Source organism: Chelonia mydas, chromosome 26 (assembly GCF_015237465.2).
Source record: "Chelonia mydas isolate rCheMyd1 chromosome 26, rCheMyd1.pri.v2, whole genome shotgun sequence".
In the NCBI taxonomy this organism is placed as follows: Eukaryota; Metazoa; Chordata; order Testudines; family Cheloniidae; genus Chelonia; species Chelonia mydas.
The window spans coordinates 7,465,527-7,480,449 of record NC_057859.1 but is presented as its reverse complement, the minus strand read 5'-3'; positions in this window follow the sequence as shown (position 1 = coordinate 7,480,449).

The following is a 14,923-nucleotide window of genomic DNA, read 5'->3' as shown; positions in this document are numbered from 1 at the left end:
GTCGGTTTTAGAAAAATGATTAACTCCTGACTTTAATGTTACACGCACACACAAAATGTATGTTGAGTCAACCACACACTACCATAGCCACGCAGTAGAGAGTATGTGTGTGTGCTCTGTGTTATAAAGCCCAGTCTACACTGGAAAATAATCTGTTAGCTGATCTTGGTTTGGTTTTTATTGTTTCTTAAGTGGGTTCAGAACAACACAGTTATAACAAACTTGCCTCGTCTCAAAAGCAGGATTGACAAGCATTTTCTTGACCCATACTACAGAAGGCGAAACTGCCTTCAAAAACAAGACCAGCTCAGACAGATCCCTCTGCCTGCCACACTGCAGCTAACACAACTTTCCCTGACCACATGCCCTTCTGGAGTCCACCGCAAGGTGCACCCAAGTGAGGCGACTTGCACCAAGTCAAACGACTCATTCTCACCTTGGATTTGGGTCCTCCCCATCAGGGTCTAAATCTACATTATGCCAAGTCAATGTGTCTTCCAATGCCCTTTACCTCTGCCCCTCTCCCCCAACTCAGTGCTAGATTTAGCAATCATTCCCCATGCCTACAAATGGCTCCCTGATCAAGCTCTTCCAAATCTGTCCTCTAAATGCACTTCCTCCATTATGCACTCTTGCTGGGATTTTCAAAGGTGCCTAATGGAGTTAGGTGCCCAACACCCAGACTCCTAACTCCCTTAACCTCTTGAGAATTCAAGCCTCTCTCCCCCAGTTCTATCATGCCTTGCCTCATAACCCTTAAAATTTAGCTCACATTCAATGTTAAATCAAAAGCCTTGGAACACACAGGCAGCCTGGTCAGTCATGTTGCTTTCCCAATGCAATCTTTCTCCCCCATCCTTCATCCGTGTTTTGAATTAAGCTGTTTGCACTGGGGACCTGGACTTCTTGTATGACTGCAGCACCATGCATAGGGCTGGTCCTAGGTCTGTAACATTTTCCCTCGCATAAACGGGGGACAAGATTTATCATCCTTTGGCTAAACAAACAGAATTCCCTTCTGCCTCTCACTGGTGGACATACCAGTGAATGTCAAGAGTCCTTAGCATTTTTGAAAATATTAACCCATCACCACAGTAGGGACTTTAAGTGGCCGTGAGCCAATTTTTTCAAATCACGTAAGATCCTGCGGTTCTCTACAGAGCATCATTAAAGGGATCTTAAAGCACTTTACAAACTCATTAATCAATCCTGAAGACACCCCAAGGAAACATGATTTAATGGGTAGGCCTCCTGAATCCCAGTCCAGTGCCTCTGAGTTCTATACCCCGCTCTGCTGCTGGCCTGCTGTACGACCTTAGGCAAATCACTTCCCCACTACAGGCTTCTCTCTGCCCTTCCACCCTTTGTCTGTCTTATCTATTTAGATTGTAACATCTTCAGGGCAGGGTCTGTCTCTCGGTACGCACCTGTACAGCATCTAACACAGCAGGGCCCTGTTCTCAGTTGTTGTCTCTGAGGGAAACTGAGGCATACACAGAGATTAAGTGACTGGTCCACATTGGTTAAGGGGGACAGTGGCAGGAAGACAACCAGGAGTCCTGATGAGAGTCTCCTGGTCCAGTCACTGGCCAGCTCTCCCAGCTGACTAATATTTTCTCTGTGAAAAATAAGATGGGATCCTATTTCACACGTGAGCTCAAGACCAGGGTCATTTTTGCATTTTGTACAGCACCAAGCACACTGACACTTCACCGATGATTGTAACTGTAAAGCCAAGGGCTGTGCACGCGATATTGTTGAGAACCCAGTCATCTGCTACTTGGCCTGTATCCGGGCAACCAGGACATTGTAAATCTCTGAAATACCTCCCACAGGAAAGGCCCTATGGAAAACTAAATTCCATCAACCACTGACCAGCCGCAACAACCCCACCCCTCCCCCCTCCTCATAGGTTGTTTTTAGGCTTTTGTTTTGTCAGAACTTGAATTCCACTTTAATACATAGTGAAACAGTAGCCTCTCTTTCAGCCACTTACGCGGGGACTAGGGAATTGACAGAGCAGTTAAAATATTTATCTCAATGACAACGCGCAGCTGCTGAGGTGCAAAGATCTGAGGCTCTAATCACACCAGGTTACATAAGTAGAAATGTCTCATTAACTCTGCTTGCGGGACTGGATTAAACAGACAGCTGGTGGCCATACAAGAGGGTGCAGACAGAGCAGCCATGAAACATAGACAGTGTCTAGCAAACATCAACATAGACAAGGGGAAGTGAGTAACCCTACACTTCCTCCTCCGAAACAGACTGCACCAAAATACTGTCCCAGGGAGGCAATCCAAGGATGGTGTCTGTCTTATCAGGTTTCTTGGTTCTCTCTGTGCTTCTGCTAAACTATCTATCCTTCACAAGAAAATGCAGCCACATGCGTAACACAAAAATCACCCTACTTTATTGCCAGTATTAATCATGATCCATTGTCAGTTCCTTTCCTGGTGTCAATACTTGAGTTGGCGACTTCATTTATTATTTCCATTTAATGTACTTAGTAATCGGTTGTCATTTTTTATAGCACAGTAAGTAGGTGCACTCATCACATACTCTTATTTTTATGAATATTATCAATGATTACTGCAACCCCGCCTGGGCACGAACAGCTGGATTATTTTTGGACGCTGTTCCAACCTAACCAATAAATTGTGCATGATCCATAGTTGTGGGACAGAAACATGCAGCTATGTACATTATGTGGCCGGGAGGAAAATATACAGCAACAAGATTAGCTAGAGTAGGCAGAGTTCCAAAAGTTGATTGCTGGCAAAAGGCAAAAACCCACAATAGAGTGGGATGAGGTCAGTGCCATTCTGAAGACTGCAGGGAGTTGGGAATTTCAGAGAGAATCAAACATCCAATCACCTCAAAGTTAAAACTTTAAAAGCAAAACAAACTCTTTTCCTTAATAATTGGGCTACACAATGGCAAAAGGTGACACTAATTAGGCTGGAATAAAATTAACACACATGCAACTGGTATTGTTCCTGATCCTGCCCCATTAAAGTAAATAAGAGCTTTGCCATGGACTTCAATGAATATATGATCAAACCTTAGTGCATGTAGTCGTGTGGAAAGCTGGGAATTGGAATTTCTGTTCTCTGGGAAAGACCAGCATTTAAAAAAGATTAATTCAAATCAGAATGAAAAGCAGGAATGTTCAAATTTCCCACAAAAGGAAAGTTCCAAACATTTTCAGTTGGGAGCCGTTGACTCGTTTTATTTTGATCATGGTGAACTGTTGTTGTTTTGATAAGGTAACACATTTCATTTCAGCTTTATGATTTTCATTCTGTCCGTTTTGACTTTTAATGTTGTTATATTTATATAGATAGTATTTTCATAGAAGAGAGTCAAAATTAAATTTAATCCAAATGATAAAATTGAAACAAAACATTTTTACCTTCTAGAAACAAAACAAAATCGACACATTCCCATGGAACGGGTCTGTTTCTACGAAACTCCTTTTTTCGATGGAAACCTGTCCAATTTTTCATCCAGCTCTAGTCATGTGTTTTTTCTAGTGGCTTCCAGCACCTGCTCTTTCATACATTTTTAAGTCCAAAAGGGACTACTGTAAATTAATCTGGTTTGACCTCCTGTACAACACAGGACATAGAATTTCACCCATTCATTTCTACAGTGAAGTGAAGTATCCTTCCTCATTCACTCCCAGCTGAAGATGTGCTACTTCCTTTAACTCAAGTGGTAGGGACTAGGGCTTTCCGTGGTGAAGAGTCCACTTTTGATCCCTGCTAAACAACCTTTATTGCTGTATGCACAGTTCACTACACATCCTTATTTACCTTAAAATCTCTACCAACTGTATTTGCGAGGTGGTGGAACAAAGGGGATGGGGATGAGTAAATAAAAGAGAGAGAGATTGCCTCTGGCTAATAATAGTTTCCCTGTTTTTGTTTACAAGCTGAAGCTTCTACAAGACATGGGCCAGATCCTTGGTAGGTGTCAAACTAAGTCGATGGAGTGACACTGATTTACACCAGCTGAAGACCTGACCACAGAATTACTTTCCCCTCTGGCCTGCAAGCTAAAAATACAGCTATGAAACAGGGAAAAAGAGAGCGCTTTTGAGATTATTTTAGCTATTTCTTTTACGTCCTGTTCAAGCCAGCGCATTGCCCAGGAGCGCAGAGCTCACCCTCATTAGTACTTACAATACAATGGTGCCTAGCAACCTCAACCAGGGATCAAGAACCCATTCTGCTTGGCAATGTACAAACAAGTATTAGAGATGGTACCTGCCCCAAAGAGCTTACAGTCACTGTTACTGACAAGACGCAACAGGGGGATTAACAAACAAGTGGGTATGGAGGACAGGAAGGGGAAGGCAGCAGTAATAGAAGCATGTTTTCACTCAGACTAGTTGTGTACGCAATGGTCCTGTTTCTTATTTAAAGGAAGGCCCCTTTACAAAGCTCTGGCAGCATGAAGCATCCTTTATGTTCCAGGGCAACGTAATGTATGCATTTGCAGTGTTGCCAACTCTCACAGTCGTAAAGCAAGTTTCACCATGATTGATGGATTTTATAAAGCCCCAGATCCCGGAGGCACGTGACTCTCAGCTTTCATTTACAAATAAATACACAAATAAGTTGCTTTCTAGCTCACGTGGTTGCTGAGAAAAGCTTGAAAATATGAGTCAAGTGCATTCTAAAGTTTCAAAACCCAGAAGGCAAATAAGTTTTTTTTTTAAAAAAAAGATCTCATGATTTTCTGAGGCCTTACTCATTCATGATTTTTTAACTTAATATAAAGAAATATTTCCAATAAGCTGCCAAGACTGCACCAAGTTAATAAGGGAGAGTGCAGCTCATCTTAATTAGAGGTTCTAGATACACCTTGTATTTCCCAATGCTTTCCAGGGAACGGGGGCAGGGGAGCTAAGTGCAGAATATAGCCAGACAACCTATCGCAATGCAGCTGTTCTGCGTGATTCAGCTGCAGAGGGATCCTGTCTCGACACTTTATGAAAATATTAGGAACTTGATCGAAATTTACCAGCAGGGTCCCTATGACACTGCAATTGCAGCAGTCATTTCTTTGTCTTTAAAATACCATATAATTGCTAATGTAATTAGTGATGTATACAGAGGGGGCCCGTGCAATTACCAAGTCCTAAGATCAAGTAATTAATGTTCTGTCAACAAAACAGCAACTGTTTCATTAACAACTGTCTGAATTTGAAAATAGATCAGCCCACAATGTTACCTACTCGGCTGAGTTCTTCCCCCCCACCCCCCTCCACCCCACTGCATTAGCAGCAAATTCAGACCAAAAAGTACCCTGGCCATGATTGCAGGAGTGGGGGGGAGAGGATCAGCCCCAACCACAATGCAGAGTTGCAGCACCTCTTCCCCTCCCCCTGCCAAAGACACACCCTGACTTATTAGGAGAACTGACATTGGTCAATTCTGGCATCTCCTTCAAGCAGCAGGATTGGTTCATGCTGCTCCTGCAAGGCCCCTTCTCCCCTGCCTCTCACACTAGTAATCTGGAGTTTACAGTTGGCATGGCGACTGCTAATTGGAAGCATTCCGAAATCATGAGCCAGGCCCCAAGACATCATGAAATTGGCTTAAAAAAATGATAAGGTTAAAAAAAAAAAGTTGGGTTCTTTTCATTTGCCTTCTGATTTATGAGACTTTACGGTACACTTGCTTCACATTTTCTAGATTTTCCCCACAACCGTGAGTGCGAGAAACTTACTGAAATAAAAGGAAGCTGATCTTCTCATGCAATTTCTCGATTCTAAGAATTTGGGCTTGAAGCAATATACCAAAAATCGTGAGACTCAAGATAAAATCACAAAAGAGATGGCAACACTGGATAGGAAGGTCTGGTTACAAGCCAGCGACTTCATCTTTCCCACCTTCAACCACCGCCTGACCTACCTCCCGGGTAAAATTATCTTAAATTCAATACAACAAAACTACCGGCCTCTCTGCTGCTGCCTTTAAAAATTTCTCTCTCCCCCAGCCTCAGCAATTACCACACTCTGTGTGAGGTTTTAATAAAAAGATCCACCCTGCCTCCTCCCTTCTTGCTAAACGTAGCATCATTCCATCGGTAGAAGTGTTTCCGAAGCACAGCTGCTTCTCACCTCCTCTCCTCGGTGCTGTTGTTGAAGGCTGCCAGAGGAAGCCACAGTGCCATTTTATTGTTCCTACATAATCCAGGGACTGCACTTGATATTCTTGATTGCCATCTACTGGCACTTTATCTATTAACTGGCTATTTACATGTATGCAGAGCACTCCTGGGACAGCTTTGAGACCACCTCCTCCATAACCAATAAGGCCCTGATCCAGCAAGGTACACACGGAACATTATGTCCCAGAGTCGTCCCTCTGGCTTAAATTTAAACACGTGCTTAAGTCTCTTGCTGAATTGACAGTCTAAATCCCCCTGTACAAGTGCTCCATTTCGTACTCTCCCAATGCAGTCTTTCCATTGCATTTGAACCTGTCAGAAACAAACTTAGGAGCCAGCCCGCTCTCCCAAAACACTTTTTTTGTAGAATCACATCACACACTGGTAATGTAGTTAAATGATAATCAATAGCTAAGGGAGAGAGGAATTAGGCAGTAGAGGCCAGGGGGATCCGAGAGATTTTCCGGTGAGATTTGAAACACAAACAAACATAAAACCCCCGAAAAGTATACTATGTTTCCTCGCCCCCCTCTGTGTGTGTCATTTTATTAGAGGGTAATTAAAGAACACTTTAAAATTTTGATTAATAGGCTCTTCAGCTTCAGAGAAACCAGATCTTTGATGTCAGTCACTTAAACATTCCTTTGCCTTTGCCATTGAGGAATGACAATAAATAGAGCATTGGTGTATTTTCCCCCCTTTTGCTTATTAACAGAAACGTTTTTGAACTTGAGGTTTTAAAAAGCTATAAGCCAGATCTGGGACCTCAATCCAAGCCTCTCTGAATTTCAGGGGAGGGAGAATTCCTAGATCCCAATTGGCTGCTTGGGGTTTTGGTTCTAGGATAGATCCAAACCCAAAAGGGTTTATTATCTGATCAACAGTTGGATGATCTTCAGTTCAACTTCTGCTTAGCGTGTTGGATGGGAAATGTAGATGCCCACCTCTGTTCCCAGAACATTGCAAGTTTGTAAGGGGTACTTCAATATATTCAGATGCAATGGTACCAACGAGAACACAAGACAGAAGATGGTCAAAAAAAAATGGGGAGGGGGGAAAATCATGGTTTTCCCCCCTCCCCTCCCCCGACAAAAAAAGAAATAGGAAGGAAAATATTTGTAAAATTTCAACCAACTCTATAGCTGGTCAAAAATCCATTAAAAAATTATGAGAAGTCCCCACCCCCAACCCTTTATTTTATTTTCCGGAATGTTTAAAATTTGAAATTGTTTTTTAACTACACATTATGATGTTTTCAGATATTCTTGGAATAACATGGGTTAGGGAGCTAGCCTGGGAAACTAGACTCTCATGACGTGGGCCATGTAAGGGCCACAGATGATATGTAGATATCCTTGGAAAATTATTATTATTTTATCAATCTCTATGAACAGATTCCCCCCCAAAAATATATTTCTAAAAATTGCTAACAACTTACATTTTAAACATGTGGATATTCAATATAAAACTAGACATTGCCATTTATTCAAATTGTAACGGCTGATGAACTTTGCCCATGTCATTTTTTTGGCTTGCCAAATATGGGGCTTCTTAAAAGGAAGCTGATTTTTGAATGGCTGTTCTCTGAAAATAAGGCCTGTTCTTTTCAAGAGGGGTCAGATTGGGCCAGCAAAAACTGAGCACCCCAAAATCACTAGCAATTTTTGTGAATTTAGGCTAGAGTTACCAAATCGGAGAAAAGATCCCAAGTCACGGGAATGCAACCAAAACCACCAGCAAGTAAAGAACAAAACAGGGAACCCAGAAAATAGTTTCACTCAAAGGCTTGTAATCAAGTGGGAGCAACAAAAATGATCAAGGGGCTGGAGTACATGATTTATGAGGAGAGGCTGAGGGAACTGGGATTATTTAGTCTGCAGAAGAAAAGAATGAGGGGGGATTTTAGCTGCTTTCAACTACCTGAAAGGGGGTTCCAAAAAGGATGGATCTAGACTGTTCTTAGTGGTACCAGATGACAGAACGAGGAGTGATGGTCTCAAGTTGCAGTGGGGGAGGTTAAGGTTGGATATTAGGAAAAACTTTTTCACGAAGAGGGTGGTGAAGCACTGCAGTGGGTTACCTAGTGAGGTGGTGAAATCTCCTTCCTTAGAGGTTTTTAAGGTCAGACTTGACAAAGCCCTGGCTGTGATGATTTAGTTGGGGATTGGTCCTGCTTTGAGCAGGGGGTTGGACTAGATGACCTCCTGAGGTCCCTTCCAACCCTGATATTCTATGAATCTGCCTACAGAATCTCAAAGCAAGGAGCTTGGCAGACATACAACTGGATATTTTTTTCTGGAGAGAAAAGGTATCTTACATTAATAAAACAGCCAGGTACGACTGAGATTAACTTGAAAAGCCAGCCAGGTTTGAGCCAGCCAACCTTTCTGTGTCTCAATTTGTTGCGTCGTCCTGATCTTTCAAAGTACTGGGCAAGTAAAATGGTAATCTGTAAATAAGTGGGTCAAAAATTGGTTTTGTACCTGAGATCATCCATTTTAGGACAAAATTCTCTCTCCAGAGCACAGCAAATATAGGATATTCAGATATTATAGATTGAGGCCAGAAGAGACCATTAGATCATCCGGTCTGACCAAAGGAATTCCTGGAAGGATGGAGCCAGAGAGCAAGTAATGTGCAAAACAAACATTCTCAGAAACTGCCAGGGACAGCTCACAGTACATGGATAAAGAAAAGGAGTACTTGTGGCACCTTAGAGACTAACCAATTTATTTGAGCATAAGCTTTCGTGAGCTGTAGCTCACGAAAGCTTATGCTCAAATAAATTGGTTAGTCTCTAAGGTGCCACAAGTACTCCTTTTCTTTTTGCGAATACAGACTAACACGGCTGTTACTCTGAAACAGTACATGGACAGTAATCAGGTTCAATGGCCACCACTTACTGCAGTCCTGCTTAAAGAGGAAACATTTTCTCCAACCGTGGACTTTTCCAGTGCCACTTTGAACAGACCAGAATAACCTGCTTTAAGTGCTACACAAATTCGAAAGGAAAGCTGAAAACCTCACTAGTTAAGATGCTGCCTTCTTAATTTACACATCCTAGAAAGCAGCAGAACACCGAGACAACAGCCATGGATTTCCCATTCGTACCATGCAACGACGCCCACCAAAAAACAAACAAACAAAATCTTGCCATGCGTGCTAGCTAGCGGGCAGAACAAAAAACCCAAACCAAAACCACCTGTGCGCACAGAAGTATAGTTGTACGTGTGCCATTGCTTTTGTTCACGCTGCAGTTACTTATGTACAACTAGCGCACAAGGCATTGTACAATTTATACCATATGCCAGCTTGGCAACCGATGCATCTGAGATATTCAACAGTACAATTAAGAAGATTTGTGTGTGTGTGTGCACGTGCATGCGTGCACGCTCTCTATGGAGCATCTCACATTTCTGAGGTTATTCTGGTTTATGGCAGTGGAGGCAAATGCGAAGGAGAGAGTTCATCATCTAAACCCAGGTAGTTTTCAGCCTGTCACTTGCATGTGTGCAACTCCCATTGTCTTCAATGTTTTGTATTCTACAGCAGAGGTAGGTGAAAACCTCAAATATACAAAGCCCAATTTTGGGCACCAAGACAGAGCGACTAAGTCACCTGCTCAAGGTCACACAGGAAGTATGTGGCAGAGTAGGAATTTCAACACCAGTTCCTCAAGTCCTAAGCTAGTGATCTAAGCACTCGTCATGAATAAGATTCCATTGCTAAGAGAAAAGTGGCTTTTGGGGAAAAATGTGGGTCTTGCAGTTTGATCTAAACACATTTATGCATTAGCATGTAAGGGGGCATTCACAAGGAACCGATATTTTTAGTTTTGGTTCATTATTTGTCAGTGTTTTTCCTCGTGATTCCCCACCTTCCCCCTCAAATATTTGTAACGTGTTGCATCTATATGCAGATTAAAATTGTGGATGCTTTTGGATGAAAGGGAAGGGGGGAGGAGAAGGAACCAAGTTTAATACTCTACAGCAGTAGCACAAATCTCCTGGGCACAGAACATCTTTCAGGTAGACACATCTGGTGAAATGCATCACATCAAATTAGTATCAAGGGTATTGAGCCTCTAAGACGACCGGCAGACAATTCCCCTTCTAATGTACTGCTTTTTAAATTGCTGAAGAAACTTGAATCCCAAATCTCATGTGAAATGAGTGATACTAACATGCCTGCTCAACTACTGAAAGTGAAGATCAAAGACGCAGTGTCCAAATTGGCTTTGCAAACAAAGCAGCCCCGGAAAGTCCCAAGAGAACATGGTGCTAATTTTATCAGATCTCCTTGACTTTTTCATCCAAACAGTTTGCCATTTAAGAAAAATAATAATAAGGAGAAGGCGTTTCTTGGTATCTGTCAGAAGCCTGTTTGTAAGTCAAACAAACTCACTTCCTTTTAAGCATATGCTTTGTGAGTCACCTAATAGTCTTAATCTATTTTAAATGAAAAATGAGACAGACTTACACTCAAATCTACCTACACCTCATCGCCTGCCACACGCGCGCACACACACACAAATATTTCAATACAAGTCAGGCTTTCAGATCAATACAGGCAACTCTCAAGCTCTATTGATTTTCAGAGGTTCAACTCACAAGGGTGATAAAATATTTCTCGACTTATGAAACCTGAGTTAAAGAGCTTTTGCTGATACTTCAGCATTTACTAGCCACACATCTCTCTCTCTCTCTCCCCCTCGATTTATGACTTAGCAATAAGTCTCGGTAAGGTGGGCAATATCATCCCATAGGGCCCACTTCGGATCAGAAAGAGAGGCAGATATGATAGGTCAGCCTTTAAGGTCCGTAAACGCCAGTTTTGTGAGGCAGTCTTCCCCATAAACCTGAAATTCCTTATTGCAAAAGTTATTCATTAGTCAGGGGATGCAACTCCCTTTCAACATATCCTTTAAGCCATCTAAAAGAAAGGGACACCAAATAAAGCAATTCCCCACTGAGGAGAGGAGGCTAATCCTCTCCATATGGAAAAGAAATTTACTTAATTATGTATTTATGCATGTTGGATTTCAGGGTTTTTATGTTGTTTCAGTTACCTCCACAATGATCCTAACCTATTTTAATATAACGAGCAAACATTGGTATTATTCAGGTACAGTTTTCCAACCCTTTCCCCACAGATTGCTGCAATTATTGTTATTTATTACTTGTATTACCATAGCACCAAGAAGCCTCAGTCCACGACCCCATTGTGTTAGGTGCTGTACAAATAGAACAACAAAAAACGGCCCTTGCCCACAAAGAGTTTGCAATCTAAGTAACTGCCACAACCCTCTAGAGTCTGTGGATTTTAATTCCAATACAGTAAGCGTCTCCTATTAAAAAACTGTTTCAGATAGGATTTTCCCCCTCTAACTGCTTGGGGACAGTGGGTCTCTGACAGTTGTGTGGTCTCATGGACTGGCAGTCAGGTGACCTGGCTCTGCCACTTGAACTGCTGTGGGACTTTGAGCAAGTCACTTAATCGGTTTGTGCCTCTGTTTCCCTTCCCACCTCGTCTGTCTGTCTTGTCTCGTTAGACTGTAAGCTGTCTGGAGCAGGGACCATCTCTTATCATGTTTGTATTGTGCCTACCAGGATGGGGCTGTTGGAATACAAATTAAAAACAACCACCAAGGCTGTTAAACTTTGAAAAACCTCAGCCAACGTCACATTTTAAAATAATAAATACATTTTAAAAACTACATATATTGAAATTTGAAAATACAAAGCATCAGCTTTAATCAGGAGAATTTTAGAAGGGAAAAAAATCATTTCAACTTCTTAAAAACACAAAAATTTTGCTGCACACAAAAATTAGGTTTAATTCAGTTTTCATATTGGTTTTGAACCTCATTAGTAACTCTGCCCTTAAATATCACTCAGGCATCTTGACACACTTTATGAAAGGTGAGTGCTTATTATCCTTTGGAAGCACATATAAGGGATATAAGGGAGAGGGAGATTAAATGACTTGACCAAGGTAGCTGAGTGAGTCCGTAACAGGCCTCCTGGCTCTCAGCCACTTGTTGTAGCCTCTGAAACATGTCCCCTCCATTCTCGGCTCGCTCTTGTGTCCATGATAATTAAGATTAGTCTTCCATCAATTGAAATGAAAGATCCTGGGCTTAGAAGAACTTTGTTAGCCCCCGATAAGTCCTACAGACTGTAATTACACTCGAATGAGGTCCCCTTCCTGCAGTTTAACAATAAACAAACGGAATACTGGCTGCATACAAATATACCAGACATTTTTTGGTGTGGTATAAAATGTATTCATTTAATTTAATGGGAAATAAATATGAAATTACGGAGCTGCATGATAAAGGATATTGAAGATACGCTAATTGCTGGCTATTAGGCCCAGGAGGAGTATTCCTTTAAGCCCTAATCCCTTTTACGGCAGTTGAAAAACTGGCTCTTAATACACAGAGATGGTAAAATGCTGCTGTGATTTAGAGGACTGAACTCCACTCAAGATGCCTGGATTCTATTCCCAGCTGCGTCAGTGACTTCAATGGAGCCATGCCCTCTTACCCCAGCTGAGGATCGAACCTTAAGCACCCAGTCCTGCCCTCCTCCATCTTCTGCTCTTTCAGCCCCTTTAATAATTTTGAATACTTCCATTCAACCCACAGAGGCCTGTTTCCTGAGGGGAATCCTCTCAATCTCTCAAGACTTTCCTTCATTACGAACAATCGGGAAAAGCCCTGCGATCAGAACTCTGCTATACGAGTCCTGCTAAAAAGCAAATGCTCTGCTCCCTGTGAGGCGGTGACCAGAGTTCTTGATGTCTGGCTGAAGCACTTTAACAATAAGAAGATCGCTCCTTTGATTTGTATTCTCTACGTCCTGCTAATGCTTTGCACTGAGCTGGTTTGCATCCCCCCCCTCCCCGACAACTGCAGCGATACACTGGGATGATGGCTTGAAGGATTTTTCTACAATAACTCCTAAATCCCTTCCCTGATCAGTATGCTCCGTGGCTCTTCCATTTAACACGTACTCTCGGTTTTGGTGCATTGCCCCCAGACTTCTTATTTTACATTTGTCTGCATTAGAACTACATTTTCCATTTATGGGCCCCCAAAGAGAGCTAAATCCATCGAAACACGGTGGCATTTCCTTCTCCTTACCCACCGCACCTTCCACTTTTGTAGGACCCACATACCTCAGATTGTAACATTTAATGTGCACAATCAGGCCACAATTTTCAAGGACAGAAGTCTAAAGACAGGCTCCAAAGTTAATGTCTGGCGGTAAAATTTTCAAGAGCATCTAAAGTGATTCAGGAGCCTAAATTCTATGGTCTTTGGGTCAAAAAAGTCACTTCGGGTACGTCTACACAGCTCATGGCAGCGAGCCTCCCAGGTGGACAAACTTGGGCAAATGCTGCCGTGCTAAAAATAGACAGTGCTCAAGTGGCGACTGAGGCTCTGAGGCCCACCCCCCACCTTAGGCTTCAGAGCCCAAGCGCCAGAGCTAGCCACATGGTCTACACAGCTATTTTTGGCACAGTAGCGTGAGACCCAGTCTGACTGCAGCAGGCTGCACTGATGTACCCTGAGACAATTTAAAACATTTTATTCGTGGCTCCTGAATAAAGTGCTGAGCAGTGGGGCTCCGTGCTTTGGAAAGTCAGGTATCTTGTTTAGGAGCCTAAATATCCAGTTAGTAGCCTAACTTCAGGCTTCAACCCTTCCAAATCCTTTTCTTGAATATGAAACAAAAGTGGGTTCAAACCCAGAACCTGAATAACGTTTTTTTTGCCGTTAGGGAAACCAGCGTTTAGAGCCAGCTTCTTTTTCTTTGTTGGAAACATTCTTTTTTTATTAGCATTAATTGTTTGCACTCCAGTAGCCTCAAGAGGTCTCAGCTTGGCTCAGGGTCCCTTGTGCTCGGCACTGGATGAGAGACTGTCTCTGCCCCAAATTACTAGACAAGAGACACAAAAGGTGCAAAGGGAAACTGAGGTACAGAGAGGTGGAGTGGAGAGGTGGAGCCCAAGGTCAACCAGCAGGTCAGTGGCAGAGCTAATCCCACTGCTAAAGACAATCTCTGGCCTGAAGAGTTCAGAGTCTAAACAGACGAGACAAAGGGTGTCAGATTGTCCCCCGTTTTACAGACAGGGAATTAAGGCTATGCCTAGACTGCAATCAAAGACCTGTGGCTGGCCTGGGCTAGCCACCTCACAGGGCTCAAGGGCTGTAAAACTGTAGCATAGCCATTTGGGCACTGGTTGGAGCCCGGGTCTGAGACCCTGCCCCCTCATGCACCCTGGCAGACCCATTCACAGGATGTAGCTCCAAGCGGCTTCTCCACAGTCACATGGGGTGCCCGTGGCAGAACTGGGAAGCAAACCCAGATCGCGAGTCCCAGTCCCGTGCCTTGAACCACGATGGCTATTCGTCCTTTTCCCTTATTAACACACGCACACGAGTATAGGCGCAGGCACGGTTTTAAAGAGTACGAGCCAGATTCAGTCAATCACGTGGCACCCACTCAGACCAAGTCTACATTTCATCCCCAGGAGTGGTCAAGAAGCCGATTTTCCACCTCATCTAAAACATATTTAAAATTGACTCAGCGGCACAGCGCAATGAAACTAACAGGAGCTGTGTGGTTGCCTCCCAGTTCACCACTTCGAAAGTTTACCCCGAGTGTAAGGCTAGCCAATCCAGATGCATTGCCTCCCACAGCAGCAATACCTTTGAAGAACTCCAAGTTCG